We start from the raw sequence: 15,607 nt of genomic DNA on the forward strand, positions 1-15,607 counted from the left end.
GTGGCTGGTCTCTCCCTGGTCTCCTCGCTCCCTTCACCTCCTACCCTCCCTCCCTCCATCTCTCTTTCTTCATCTTTCTCCCTGTCTCTGTCTCCTTCCTTCCCTCCATCTCTCTCGAGTGTTCTCTTCTAATTCAGTAGTCTAGCTCTAGCTTATGTACATGGTGGCTGCATTCCAAAGAGCAAAAAAGGAAGCAATCAAAACTCTTAAGGGCTAGGCCCAGACTGAACAGCATCACTGCTGCCACATGTTATTGGCCAAAGCAACCCACAAGTTCAAGTCAGAATGAAGAACAGCAGAAACAGAATCCACAACCTGATTCGATAGAGCATTATGAGGGTACAAAAGTGGGAGGAGATGTGGCACCCACCTTTGCTGACCATCTAGTACACCAAACTATCTTTGAACTTTTCAGTTATGGCAGGTCAAAAGATCCACCCCCAATCCATTTCCTATTTTGTTTTGTTTTAATTAGGTTTCTGTAACTAGAGACTAAAGGAGTCCTGACTAAAACACATAAAAGAAGTGAATGTATGGAACCGTTGGCTAAGAGCAGAAAGTAAGGTTAAAAAAAAAAAAAAAACCTGGAAAAGTTGAATGCGAGTTAATTATCTGGAACTTCCAGTTACAAAGTCTAGTGTACTCTCCATGGGGTCATAGAGTAAATCCTAAAGAAATGTTTGAAACCACTTCATCCAGTCTTTCCCAGAGAATTCTGCAGGACCTTGTCTCTACAGAATGCCTTTCAATGATTCCATGGAAAAACGAGTTCCATGCTAAAGGATTCATTAGGACTTTTGATAGCTATTATGCACCATAAATCATAAAGTGTTATAGGTGTCATAACTTCTACCAAACTCACTTTAGCACAGATTCTAAACTTTGGCACCTTGAAAAGGGCTGTTCCATGGGAGATGCTCTGTGGAATTCTGGTACAGTTGAGCTCCTCACTTTGAAAGTAGGGAACCAGAGGCCCAGAGAGTCTGAGTCACTTGTTTGAGGTAAGCAGGAGCAGAGCTTGATGGCTGTTTCGGTTTCTAGTTCAAAGTTCTATTATTCTCCACATGGCTTAGGTGTATACATGGTTAAATTCATTAAATAAGGAGGTCATTACACTGGGCGGGGGGGAGTAAACCAAAATCTAAGCCTATACATGCTTCAGAATAACGTATAAAATGCTAAGGACAACCAATCAGCCGATCAATAATTGCCCTGATTTGCTCTGCCTTTTCTCTACAACAGTCTCTCCAGCTCCTGTTGGTGGAGCGCTCCTTACCACTTCTGGCTCGGCCCTGCCCTTCTCAAACTGGATTTGCTCAAACTCTTAAAAAACTGTTAATATGCCTCAGTTTATCTGTTAACAGTTCTGGGCACAGAGGAGAGGAGGAGAAGACACCCGACCCCGAGGCCCCGGGCCGAGGAGTAACAAGCCGCAGGTACCTGCTGAGATCCTTGGGCCGCTGCTCCACTGGGTCTGCAGGAGGCGGGGAGGTGTCTCTGGCACCGGGATCCCAGCCCCCCAGCTTTCCGTGAGCAGCTTTCAGACTTGACGGGAGCATTGCTTCTTCCGCTGGGGGGGCAGAGACCCGCAGGAGTCAGACTGGGTCCCACCGGAACCCTGCCCGGGTCCAGGAACGGAGCGGTTCCGACCGGGAACCCTCCCCGGGTCCAGGAGCACAGCGGTTCCGACCGGGAACCCTGCCCGGGTCCAGGAGCACAGCGGTTCCGACCGGGAACCCTCCCCGGGTCCAGAAGCACAGCGGTTCCGACCGGGAACCCTGCCGGGGTCCAGGAACGGAGCGGTTCCGACCGGGAACCCTGCCCGGGTCCAGGAGCACAGCGGTTCCGACCAGGAAACCTGCCCGGGTCCAGGAACGGAGCGGTTCCGACCTGGAAACCTGACCCGGTAAGAGTTTAGGCTGAGTCCGGGAACTGCCCAGAGTTGGACTGAGTCCAACTGAGAAACCTGCCCGGGTCCAGGAACAGAGTGGTTCCGACCGGGAAACCTGCTCGGGTCCAGGGACAGAGCGGTTCTGACCGGAAAACCTGCCCGGGTCCAGGAACACAGCGGTTCCGACCAGGAAACCTGCCCGGGTCCAGGAACACAGAGGTTCCGACCGGGAAACCTGCCTGGGTCCAGGAACGGAGCAGTTCCGACCGGGAAACCTGCCCGGGTCCAGGGACATAGCGGTTCCGACCACGAATCCTGCCTGGGTCCGGGAACACAACGGTTCCGACTGAGAAACCTGACCCCGTAAGAGTTTAGGCTGAGTCCGGGAACTGCCCAGAGTTGGACTGAGTCCAACTGAGAAACCTGGCCGGGTCCGGGAACAGAGTGGTTCCGGTGTGGAAACCAGACCGAGCTGCGGTTGAAATGTGCCCGGGTCAGAGGGTTCCTACTTAGAAACCAGACTGGATCCGACTGGGTTGCGTCCAGTGAGGCCATGAGGCCTCACATGAATAACATTTTGCTTTAAGGCTTAACAAGGTTAACTTTACCAAAGATAATCTTGAACTATGGAGACCACAACAGAGAGCTTTTAGCCATCTTAGATAAGCTTATCCGTTTACTAGGTGCCCTGGAGATAAAGGTGTCTCGGCCAGGCACTCACTGTAAAGGGTAGAGGGAAAGCTATTTTTTCCTTTTCCATAGCTCCTGGTGCCCCAGATGAGATCTCCTGGGACATTGACTGGCTCTGGAGCCTGCAGATAGGATCCTTGAAGAAGTGGCAAAAGCCAGCAAAAGGTAAGAAATCTTTCTGCAGTCTGGCTTTCCAAATTCAGATTGACAGGAGGAAACATTGGTTACTTATCCTTTGTCTCCCAGGGACAGCTATTGCCTTCTTGTTTGTCTCATTTTGTATCCTGAGAACTTGGCTTGGCAACCATCAGGTTGGTGTCCCCAAAAATAATGGCCTAACAGAAGTATGGCTTGTACCTCACTTGTGGCTAGATATAACTGGGCAGAAATATGGGCACACTCCATTTGCAACTAGGGACCTAGCATTTATTGCCAGCGTCTAGGGCAGTTGTATTTTTTTCTTTGAGCATTGTAAAATACAGGAGAAACATTATAAAATAAGAAATGATGCATAAATACGTGTGACTAATGTAGGTATTCCAATAATTGTTTAAAGTTTATATAAATTTGCCGATCTTCCTTTGTTCAATTATTATCTTAAGTTATTATATGCCATGGAAATAATTACGTTTCTTATTCAATGAACTTTCATCAGATTCTTAACCATGGATTTTTTTTTGGAAGTCTTTTTGTTATATACCAACAGTTATTACTTTACACTGATGCTTTTGCAAAGGTTCCTCATCTTCAGAGAGATTCATGGAAAGGACTCTGCTATGTACTCTAGACAATAGGTTTCTGGTAGCTTTAAGATCATGAAACTGAACTGGGTAAGAACTTCCAGAACTAATGGAAAACTTGGATTCAAACAGAATGTGAATTTAAAATACAAGATTCAGGGGCGCCTGGGGGGCGCAGTGGGTTGTGTTCAACTCTTGGTTTCAGCTCAGGTCATGATCTCACCGCTTGTGGGATTGAGTCCACTTCAGGCTCTGCACTGACAGCATGAAGCCTGCTTGGGATTCTCTCTCTCCCTTTCTCTGCCCCTACCCTACTCGCGTGTGCTCTCTCTCTCTCTCAAAAAAAAAAAAAAAAAAAAATGGGTTTGAATGAACTGATAATGATTTTTTTTCACAACTTTATATTTGAAACCTTGCTGGTCTCTAAGTGCTTTATTTTTCCAGATTTAAGGAAACCCTTTTCTCTGAAGCTATCTATGACTTAGAGTAATTTTGTAAAAGATATCTCTGTAAACAGAATTGAAACACTTACTTTTTCTCTGTACCTAGTGCCTCTAGAATTCAGATACTGAGAATTCTTATTTTCATGGTAATATCAGCATTTGATTATATTCTGTAAGAATGTATTTCCCCTAGGGGCACCTGAGTGGCTCAGTCAATTGAACATCTGACTCTTAATTGGGCATCTGACCCTTGGTTTCAGCTCAGGTCATGATCCCAGGGTCCTGTGATTGAGCCCCACGTCAGGCTCCACACTGAGCATGGAGTGTGCTGGGAATTCTCTCTCTCTCTCTCTCTGCCCTTCTTCCCCATGTGCTCTCTCTCTCTTTCTCTCTCTCAAATAAATAATAATAACAATAAAAGAATCTGTTCCCCCAATAACAGGACACAATTGGAAACACTGGTTGTAATACTGAGGCTTTGATTAGAATGTCATATTTGAGAATATATGTAAAATAAAATATGACCAGACAGTCTCAAGGAACTAAGTTTGACTTTATGGAGCTAAGAAAAGCCCCTTGGAAAAACTGGCCTGGCATGTTGCTTACAGCGTTCCTAGGAACCTTTCCAGATGAGTAAGGAAGGTCACTTCCTAGAAGGCACAGGAACCTCAGGATATTTGGGGACTTCAAGAAGAGAAGAATTCACCCAAATCTATAAGTATTTCATGCTTATAAGAGTCTGCTGGTGAGTTCTTGGTCTGGTTTCTTAGCCTGGAGAGGCTTTTGAAAGTCCCATCTAAAATTCCTTATGAAGAGTTCCACCAAAGCAAATTTAGAAAGAGCCTGTATGATCAGTCACTATTCTTGCTGTTCTTCATGAAATATAAAGCCAAGTTTAATGAGATTATATTTATTTTGGAAACAAAGTAGTTTTAACTGTGATTATCTTTGATAGAAATGGAGGTGATTATTAAGGAAAAAAGTATGTTTCACTAGAAAATTATAATACAACCTTGTTTATATAAGATTCTAGTCCTGTTCATTGTCTTTGAGATTTCATTATATATCTGTAAACCAAACTAGACCCTGAAATCTTCTAAAATATCTTTGCAAATATCTGATTATGAATCTCCAAACTAACATTTCCAATTTTCTACCTACCTTTCTGATTTGAAATCACTGAGAACAAAGGCCGCTTTTGAACTTCCTTGGAAGGGTTTGGCAGCCAAACTTCAGGGACTTGAACCTTGGGTCCATATCCTCCAATTTAAAAGGACTTCTCCAGATACTTGGAACTGCACACCAACGGGAAATCTAAAATTAAAATTGACTAAGGCGGTTCCTCTCCAGAAGTAGAAAGTGTCTTGTGTTGGACAGCTCTCCCAGGATCATGGATCAAGATCTCATCTCTAATAGGAAACCTTTATTCCTTTTGCTATTTTACTACTTCCTTTACTCTGTTAATTCACTGACACTGCTCCTTAACTCTGGCAACTATTTCTGTATCTACTGCTAAGGCCACAGCTACACAACAAAGTCCCTAAGTTTTCTTGCTGAGATGGCTTTAGATAATAGAATTGCTTTATATTAGTTCTTGGCTGAACAGGGAAGAGTCTGGCCATAGCAAATACCTCCTGCTGTACCTGGATTCACACCTCTGGTATTGTAGCAAATTTAAGAAATTAACAAATAAGCTACTTGGCTAAAACAGAATGATGTCCTTTCACATACATTCTTTGATTCATTCTGATACCAACTGGTTTAGTCCATGGGGGCCCTGGTGACCCCAGGGGGACCCCAGTATTTTGGCATTATCCCACAAATAGTTTTCACTAGAGAATCCTTGATGATCCTCTCAAAGTTCTTAAATTCATGGTCACAGCCATCAGATGGTCTCACTACACTTGGAGAAACAGAAAAAGATGAACAATGAGGTGAACAGCAAAGACAATTCTTCCAGGGATCTAACATTATAACCCGTGAGGAGCACAATGAGACAAGAGCAACTGAACTTTGATGGTAACTGAGAGTAACGCTAATAGTAAGTTTTCAGTCAATCTCTCACATAGGAGAGGATAGCTAGAAGGAGGGAATTGTTCAATTAATTAAGCAGGGAGGTCATTAGATTGATGTGGCTCTAAAGCTATGGTGGCTTATGTAAGCAAACCAAAATCTAAACCTGCAAATGCAAAGGGGTAAGAAATCAAAACACTGAAGACAACCAGTCACAAGCAGCCAACGTATCTTTTAACAGCACACACCACAGGAGCAAATTTTTCCAGCTACTTTAGGTTCCTGAGTCCTGTCTTTATTCACCCTTTCCACACTCAGGCCATTCTGTTAGATTCCACAACTGTGGAACAGCAGAAGGGTAGACTCATGTGGAGCCAACATATACCAGGCATCGGTTGGTGTTCTGTCAGAACCTCAGTAACAGGTTTCCCCACGGTTGGAAATGTCATCATGTGATGATTAAGAAATATATGAAATTAGTACTCTTTTCTTTTCTGCAGTCTTGTAAGACAGATTTCATTCTGGAGCTCATTCTCATATTTCATAGATCATTGCCTTCCATATACTTTTTGGAAAAACCTCCATTGTACTAAACCAACCTCCAAAACGTCCATCCTTCTCCATGAAAACACACACTTTTGAGCACCTACGTGTGTTTTCCAGACAACCTAAGCGCTCTGGTGCATTCTCTTTGACCAAGTTGGAGTTCTGGTCTTGTATAAAAACATTCCACTCTTTCATGTTTTCCAGACAGTGTCTAATTGGAATGGAAACTAGCACAGAACTGGGTGTTTGGTGAAGGAAATGACATGTGGCCCTCTTAGAACTAAGAGGTGATGTCACTCACTAAGGTGAATATTCTGTTGCTTGATGCCTTTATGACCAGGGATTAGTGAGGTGTGGTAGAGAGAGCACTGGACTGGAGTCAGGAGGACCAGATCCCACTCCTGGTATAGCTTCTGCCTCTCTGTTTGACCCTTGTGTATGATTGACCCCCCAACTTTTTTGGGTACCTCGTCCATACCATACATCCTTCCCACCTGAGTCTTGTTTTCACTATGCTAGAACTATCAACTTAGAAATTCTTAGTGTAGGAATTAAGGGATATACAGTGGGGATGGAAATTTCAAGGGAATTGCAAAGAATCAGCTTTCTATACAAATCCTAGATGATAAGTAAAAGGAAAGTTCTGTAGAAAAACAACAGGTAGAATCACTTAATTCTGCTTGGTGAGTCCGTTCCTTCAAGAAAAGATTTGTGCACAAGAGTGAAAGGGGCTGATTTATATTTTAAGTGCTCTCCCTGGCATCTACATAGACTACCAATTATAGAGGACCTTAGAAGAAATGACGGGGTGCAGGGCGGGGGGAAAGGGGTGGCAAGTTAGGAGTCTAGTCAAATAGTCCAGGTAAGAAATGATGGTTGATTGGGTTATGGTGATAGCATTAGAATTGCAGGCAATTTAGAGTAGGTATTGAATAGAGAATGTTTAAGACTTGGATTGCTTGTGGCCAGTGGAGAAACAACAACAAGAGATGGACTAAAGAATGATTCAAGGATTTGGGCTTTAACAATTGAGTTGGTTTTGTTTCCATTTACTGAGGTGATGGAGATTGGGAGTAGAATATGTTGGAAGTAGAATAGGAGTCCGCATTTTAGACATGTACATTTTGCAGCTTCCCAGTGCAGATACCAAACAGAATGTTGACTATATGAATTTGATTCCCAGAGAGGTTTGTGTTAGGTATAAAATTGGGGAGTGATAAGCATTTAGATTATACTGGATAAGCTTCAGGGAGAAGCACCACGTGAACTGACTCTTGAAGGATGAATTGGGTTTCACCAATGATTGAGAATGTGGGCAAGGGGAGTACATACAAAGAGGACTAAGTAAGAAAAGGCAGAGGGCTGAAGGGGTCAGGCCAAGGTCCAATGGGTTCTTAATGCCTGAGCTCAGACCACTGCACGGCACTTCCTGAAACAGCAACATTACCTTCTCTCTAGAAACACCCACTAGCTATCTTAGATCCCTAGACACTTGGGTTCAAAGCCAGTGAAGGATTACAGCTAAGAGTAGTTTGCTTAAGGATAATAATAGAGCCCACAGGCTATTTCTTTTTCTTTTTTCCCTCAAACTAGAGAAAATTTCCTTTTTATTTTTTTTTTCCTGAATAATATTGAATTCATTAGCATTTGTCTTTTCCCAAGTCTGGCAACCTCATTGAGCGGAATTCAGTTCAGACTTCAGTGTCACTACCCACGAGACTAGGATAGATTAGAAGCAATTTAGAGATTCCTTGTTGTACTTAATTTGTCTTTGGCCAGGGATTTTGAGTTTATTTCTGAACTTTTTCCTTTTAAATCGATTCCAAAAATAAGGCATGATATCCTTCTTTTAGATTCTGCCCAGCAGAAAGTGTTTTTATAACACAAGCTTCAAGGAGCCCTTTAAGCCCCTGTTACCTTAGGTTTTAGCATCTCAGGATATTCTCACAATTCTCTCTCCTCTTTCTGGGCAGTGTAGGGGAGAATCCAATTCAGTCCCATGTGGTTGTAGCACTTAGGTCTCTGATTACTTGCTGAGGACCTTCCTGAGAACCCCTACCTTTTGGAAACAGCAACAGAGTTTCAAATCTTGCCCACATTGCACTTCTCTCTTCCCTGGTCTTCTGTCTTCCTCTTTTACCCTTAAAGAGTCTCCGGATTAGACTGAACCCACACAGATAATCTAGGATAATCTCCCCATCTCAAGGTCTTTAACTTTGATCACACTTTTGGTAAAGTCTCTTCTGTCATGTTACCTTGTAACCTATTCACAGGTTCTGGGAATTAGGGCCAGAGCGTCTGGGGAATATTGTTCTGCCTACCAAATTTGAGAAAAGTAAAGCCCAAAAGATCAACATACCTTGTCCATGATGAATAAATAACAGTTTAAATTTAAGATAAATCCAGATGTAAGATTTCTAACTTCGAATTTTTCCCACTATGGAAATAAAAAACATGCATGCAGCTCAAGTATGAATCCAGGTCTGCTAAGAGTAGAATGATATATTGGGACTAATACGATCTCTATATATTAGGGACACATAGACTTAGAAGTTTGTTCCTTCATGCACTAGCTAGTTGACATTGAGCAATTCAGTCTATCTCTCTGAGCCACAATTTTCTCATCTATAAAATGAAAAAGATAAGACCCATGTTGCAGAGGGTCAGTGAACATTTAATAAGATGTGTCTTGAGCACTTAGCATAGGGATTATATTTAAAAAGTCACTAAAAGGGCCAGTTTGAGTTCCTCTATTGCATAGGCAAGAAAACAGGCTCAGAAAAGAGGAACAATTGCCATGAGGTCACACAGTGGGCTAGTGGCAAACCCTAGGCCAGATTACACAATGGCATGAAAATTTTGAGGGAGACCACTTACAAGAACAAAATTCCACACCTGCTTTCTACAACATTCCACAACCAGCCTGGGGGACTAAGCCTCTTGATTCCCTTCCACTAGGGCATCCCACAGGAATTGGAGGCTAAAAGGCAGGCATGCTGGCTTCATCTGACATGACACCTTTGGTCTTCCTCTGGTATTTTCAGTTATGAACCCCCTGCCCTACAGCACAATCGATGTCAGCTCACTTTGTGCTCAATGCTTCTTGCACGCTGAAGCATTCTATATTCACTTAGTAAAAATAGAGCCATCCAGCATCAATTCACATGAAATAATTTTCCACTTCATGTCAACTGAAAATCGCCAATTTCCTGCTACAAGTGACACTTAGTACAGGGAGGCACTTGGAATCATTACAAGTTATCATCACCTAGGCTACTTGCCTTTGTATGACCAAACTCTACCTAGAGAGAATATGGATCTAAGCTCTATTTTCATGTAATCAAATACGAAGTTTAAAATATAGTCCATCTTCCTAGTAAGCTGAAATCTTACCACCACCTGAAAACAAAAAGTAAATTGTCATTGAGTTTGTGACTCCCACGGGGCAGGTCAGAGAATCGTTCATTAGATGAGCATATATAGACCTCCTATGTTCTAAACACTCCTACAAGTGCAAAGATAAAGTCTCTTCTCCTAAAACAATCTTATAGTCCAGTAGGGACAGTTAAATGTGTATGCAGTCAACTGCAATAAAAGGCATATTTGATTATATGCAGCTGTTTAAAAAGTATGTCTTAAACTAGTGATATTCAAATATTTGCTACCATGAAAATCTTCAGTTAAGTGAAATTTCACAAAGTCTGGTAAATAAAACTGAGGATAGGGGATTTTATGTGACTGAAGTGGGAACAAGAGACCTGGAGACCTGACACATTGTAGTTTCTCACAAAGCTCTTCATAATATGTGTAAAGGCAAATTCTTTACAATATTCATCACTGGTTTATTGAAAGTATAAGTAGAAAGTAACTCTTTTTATCATCACTCCTTTCACTTACTCTAAAATATTTTTTTAATGTTTTATTATTTATTTTAGAGAGAGAGACAGAGTGTGAGCAGGGGAGGGGCAGAGAGAGAGGGAGACACAGAATCCAAAGCAGGCTCCAGGCTCTGAGCTGTCAGCACAGAGCCTGACATGGGGCTTGAACTCATGAGCTGTGAGATTATGACCTGAACTAAAGTCAGATGCTTAGCCGACTGAGCTACCCAGCCACTCCCCCCCCCGCTTCACTTACTCTAGAGACTGATTTTTTTCCCCCATACTCTTGGTTTGTATCTCGGGGGAATCATGCTTTCTCTGATCCTTCTCAGACATTAATACATAATCTTGTTTTCCAGCTCAGCATAGAACCCAAAGCTAATCTCTACCAATTAAAAAAATGTTCCCTGGGGCACCTGGGTGGCTCAGTCAGTTAAGCATTCATCTTCGGCTCAGGTCATGATCTCACAGTTCATGGGTTCGAGCCCTGTGTTGGGCTCTGTGCTGACAGCTAGCTCAGAGCCTGACCCTCCCCTGCTCACGCTGTCTCTCTTTCTCAGAAATAAATAAAAAACATTAAAAATTTTTTAAACAAAAAATTTTCCCTTTCCCCAGCTTTGGTCCCCACAATTGGAAAACCTAGAAAGAAAGTTCATCAGCTCCTTCACCATATCCCTGCCATGTTCTTCCATTCCTCTTCCCCCCACTTACATGGAATGGAGAGGGGGTTAAGGTGAGGTGGATAGAGGAAAGAAGCTAAGGATGTGTTACCTGTCACAAGGACTGCTGCATATAGTTGTGTAGGTTACCTTCTGCATCAGGGTACCCAGCCAGTGGAGCAAGGAATTTAGTCAATCTTCTTGGAAAGCTATGTACTCTGGTGTGGGGCTGCTTCCTCTTGAGGGAAGGGGACATTTTTGTAAACTATCACCTAATTGTTTTACCAACTAGTTTTGTGCTGCCTCCAAAAGTAAGGTGTGTCTTTTATAAAATGTTCACAGGCATGGAGGGGGGCACTTGTGGGGATGAGCACTGGGTGTTATATGGAAACCAACCTGACAATAAACTATTTGTAAAAAAATAAATAAATAAAATAAAATAAAAATAAAAAAATAAAATGTTCACAGGGCGACATCCAGATGGAGGCAACCCTGTTGACCAGTACAATTTAAAGCTGACGTTGGTCTGAATATGGTACATGTTCAAAGCCTGGCTATTTCCTTTGTGGGGTGCTTTGGGAGTTATTAGGCATTCTCTTGCTGTAGCCCTGCCACCAACAGGATCCTGCCATTTGATGATTTCTGATTCCAGTACCCTTTCTGGCTGAGTATTTCTGACCATACCTCAGCCCTGCAATCTGTCCCTCAACCCCACACAAATTGTCTCTGTTGGGTTTCCTCACCCTGCAGGCAGTTTTTGAGCAGGGAAGACACCTGGGGGCTTAACTGCCTTGTCTGCCCCAGAGGACATATGTGCCTTTCCCCCATCATGGCAGAAAGGGGGACTCCAACAGCCATGCCCACTTCCAGCTGCCAAAGACTCCTTCAGCAAGTGTCTCTCTGTTAAGCCTTTACGGGCATTAGTCAAGTTCCTGTCTCCATATTCACCAAAGTCCAGGATGTATATACGACTCTCCCAAGCTTCCTTTATCTGAATCAACTCTAGCATTTTCCCTGTACCCACAGGGGGGATAAGCCATGCGGCAAAACCAGTTCTATAGCTCTTACCCTACCCTACACTAATAGCTGGTAGCTGATAATCTGTTGAGGCTCAAAGGCCTCAAGAAAGGTTCTGATACATAATGTTTGATGACATAGGTGAATTCTCAAGTAATAATAAATGGAGAGCCAGATAAACACATAAAGTTGAATATATGTGTATATGTTTGTATAGTGTGTGTATATGTGTGTGTGTGTGTTGTTTTAGTACCAAATAACATGAAATAGGAGATGTTGGAGATACTCTCATTTAAAATATGATTTGTGTAGCACCTGTGAAGTTTACTAATAGACTTTTCCTGACACCTCAGATACATAGGATATACATTCTAGATGCCATTAGTGTTAGTTTCCTACTGCTGCTATAACAAATTACCACTGACATAGTGAAATAAAACAGTACATATTTATTATCTTATGATTCAGAGTTCAGAAATTTGATAAAAGAGTCTTACAGTGCTATAATCAAGGTATCAGTACAGCTGTGATTCCTTCTGGAGGCTCTAGGAAAAGATCTGTCTCCTTAACCATTTATACTTTCTAGAGGTTGCCTATATTCCATGGCTCAAAGCCTTATATCACTCCAATCTCTGTTTCTGTTACCAAATTTTTCTCTGACTTTGACATTCTTGCCTCCTCTTATAAGGACTCATGTGATTTCATGGGATTTACACAGATAATCCAGGATAAACTTTACACCTCAAGATCCTTATTAATCACATCTTAAGAGTCCCTTTTGCCATGTTAGGTAATGTATTCACAGGCGTCAGGGATTAGGACATGGGTATCTTTGATAGTAGCCTATTATTCCACATGCCACACCGTTCTTAACAGAAGACCTTAGGTAGAGAAAATGAAAAATAGAAACTGAAATGAGCACTTTAAAGAATGAGGACATTGGGGGATGTCTGGGTGGCTCAGTCATTAAGCAACTTGGGCCATGATCTCATGGTTCATGAGTTCAAGCCCTACAACCAGATCTGTGCTGACAGTGCTACAGAGCCTGCTAGGGATTCTCCCTCTCCCTCTCTCTGCCCCTCCCCAACTCGTGCTGTCTCCTTTATCTCTCTCCCTCTCAAAATAAACAAACAAACTTGGGGGTATCTGGGTGGCTCAATTGGTTAAGTGCAGACTTAGGCTCAGGTCATGATCTCACAGTTCATGGGTTCAAGCCACACATTGGGCTCTGTGCTGACAGCTCAGAGCCTGGAGCCTGCTTTGGATTCTGAATTCTATGTTTCCCTGTCTGCCCCTTTCCCAGTCATGCTCTGTCTCCTGTCTCTCAAAAATAAATAAACATTAAAAAAAAACCTTAAAACTTTATAAAGTGTGAGTTTGGATAAATTACTTAAGCCCCCTCAGTTTCTCCATCTACAAAATAAAGATAATAATAGTATCTGCCTCATACAATTATTATTAGTATTAATTGAGTTGATATTTTTAAAATACTGAGAACAATGCTGGCTCATGGCAAGTGCAACATGAGTATTTTTAAGAAGTCACCAGGGAAGACACTACATTGCAAAGTAGACTTGGGTCCAGCTGTTTCTTATTTGACTAACACTGTGTTACATAGTCTAGGATTAATAGCAGCAGGGGCTTATTAACATAATGGATGTTACTAAATCTCTGGAGTGAGTCTAATACAATAGTAGATGTATTTAGTATTTTTTAAAGAAAATATTCTAACATTTAACAGTTCTGATGTGCAATTATAGGTAATTTTTATATTTTTCTTTATACTTGATCTATGTCCTATATTTCCTTCAATTAATCTATATGCCAGTTGTAATTAGAAAAAAATAATGCATCCAATATATATGCATATAAATAAATAATATAATATGTTATTAATATAATTATATATTATATTGTTATATAATAAAAATACAAAACAATTAATATATAAATAATATATATATATATAATGAGAGAGAGAGGAGAGAAGGCTCACTGGTATGTCCAGGCAATGTTCCAACACCAGCTGGTGTCTTGCAATTTTGTTCAGTTCTGACACTGTCTATTTAGAGATAGCATCAGATTCCACAATTTGAATGCTCAAGTCCACAAAACTGCCCCCCACCCCTACCCCTTTAGACCCTAGTCAGAAGCCCAGGTTATTACCTTGCTTCTGACTGACTGGCTGTTTAGATTGGAGCTTCCCATGACCCCCTCATCTGATTCAATCAGTTTGCTAGAGGGTCTCACAGAACTCAGAGAAATATTTTACTTACTAGGTCACTGGTTTATTATAAAAGGATATAACTCTTTAAAAAAACAGCCAGAAGGAGGAGATGGGCAGGGCCAAGTGTGGAAAGAAGGCACAGAGCCTCCATGCCTTCCCAGAGCACACCACTTTCCCCAAGTCTCCAGGCGTCCACCAATCCGTGAACTCTCTTAACCCAGTTGTTTTGAGGTTTTATGGAGGCTCATTACTTAAGTATGATTGATTAAGTAATTGGCCCTTGGCTATTAAAGGCCAGGAGGTCAGAGGGGTTGAGACTAAAAGTTTCAACCCCTTAATCACTTAGTTCTCCTAGCAACCAGCTCTTACTCTTAGGTGTGGTCCAAAGTCACCTAATTGACATAACAAAAAACACCTTTATTGCTCTGATCACTTAAGAAATTCCAAAGGTTTTAGGAGCTATGTGCCAGAATATATATTTGCTATAAATCACAATATCATCAGTTGCTGGAGAACAGAAGTACCTATGGTATTCAAGCCTCGTATACAAACCAAGACAGTAATCCTTAAGGAAACTTCATTGGCCATTGGAAACAGTCTAAACACCCAGACATAGCATTTAAGACTTTCTAGAAACTGGCTTAAATCACCCTGCTCACCTGTAATTCCTCCCATCTCCGTGTTCCTGTGAATCAGTCTGGTAAAGCACTATTCAGCAACTGTAGTGTGAAACTCTGCACCATGTGCTGGATCTACAAAAATGACAGCAAACCAACTCTGTTCTCAAGTAGTTTCAGTCATCTAAAGGAAAGGGCAGGGTTCTGTACAACAAAAGATAAAATGATATTCTAAATGGAATTTTTGGTATTATAATCAAAGGCTATGAGAAAACAAAAAACATGATTAATTCTATTAGGGCTAGGGCCAGATTCAGATATGTGCCTGAACTTAGCAGGACCCTGTGCTCAGTTTAGTGATCTACCACTACAGTCTTGCAATACTTAATCATTTTTTCAAAAATTTTTAATCATTTTTTTATTTATTTCTGAGAGAGAGAGAGACAGCGTAAGAAGGGTAGGGTCAGAAAGAGAGGGAGACACAGAATCCGAAACAGACTCCAGGTTCGGAGCTGGCTGTCAGCACAGAGCCCGACGTGGGGCTTGAACCCACAAACCATGAGATCATGACTTGAGCCGAAGTCGGCCGCCCAACTGACCGAGCCACCCAGGCACCCCACAATACTTAATCATTTCTAGATAAGGGACCCTGAATTTTCCTTTTGCACTGGGCCCCACTGTAGCCAGTACTGAACAAGGGGGTTGGGAGTTGGAGGCAATCAGAACTAGAGACTTCAACTATGTAGTTAGTGAAAAATGCTAAGGAAACAGCCAGATCAACAGGGTTTATTCTGCCTCTCCTCTGCTTTGGATACCATGCCAAGTGCTACATACCTATATGTGCAGGTACATGTATATGTATATGTATACATGTATATAAATCTAC

The 15,607-nt window shown here is 41.9% G+C and overlaps 1 long non-coding RNA gene across 2 annotated transcripts in view; it reads left to right on the forward strand.

The window, feature by feature from the left end:
* Positions 1-2,385: 2,385 nt before the first annotated feature.
* Positions 2,386-15,607, forward strand: part of LOC144236208 (uncharacterized) — a 75,505-nt gene continuing 62,283 nt past the window's right edge. The window contains exons 1-2 of one of the 2 annotated variants that reach the window (XR_013336444.1): positions 2,386-2,488; positions 2,654-2,746. This is a non-coding gene — a long non-coding RNA (uncharacterized LOC144236208). Of the gene's footprint in view, positions 2,747-15,607 lie in introns of both variants that reach the window. The other variant, XR_013336443.1, reaches the window with a different exon arrangement.

The sequence above is a fragment of the Crocuta crocuta genome, unplaced genomic scaffold, assembly GCF_008692635.1.
Source record: "Crocuta crocuta isolate KB4526 unplaced genomic scaffold, BGI_CrCroc_1.0 scaffold95, whole genome shotgun sequence".
NCBI classification, from domain to species: domain Eukaryota; kingdom Metazoa; phylum Chordata; class Mammalia; order Carnivora; family Hyaenidae; genus Crocuta; species Crocuta crocuta.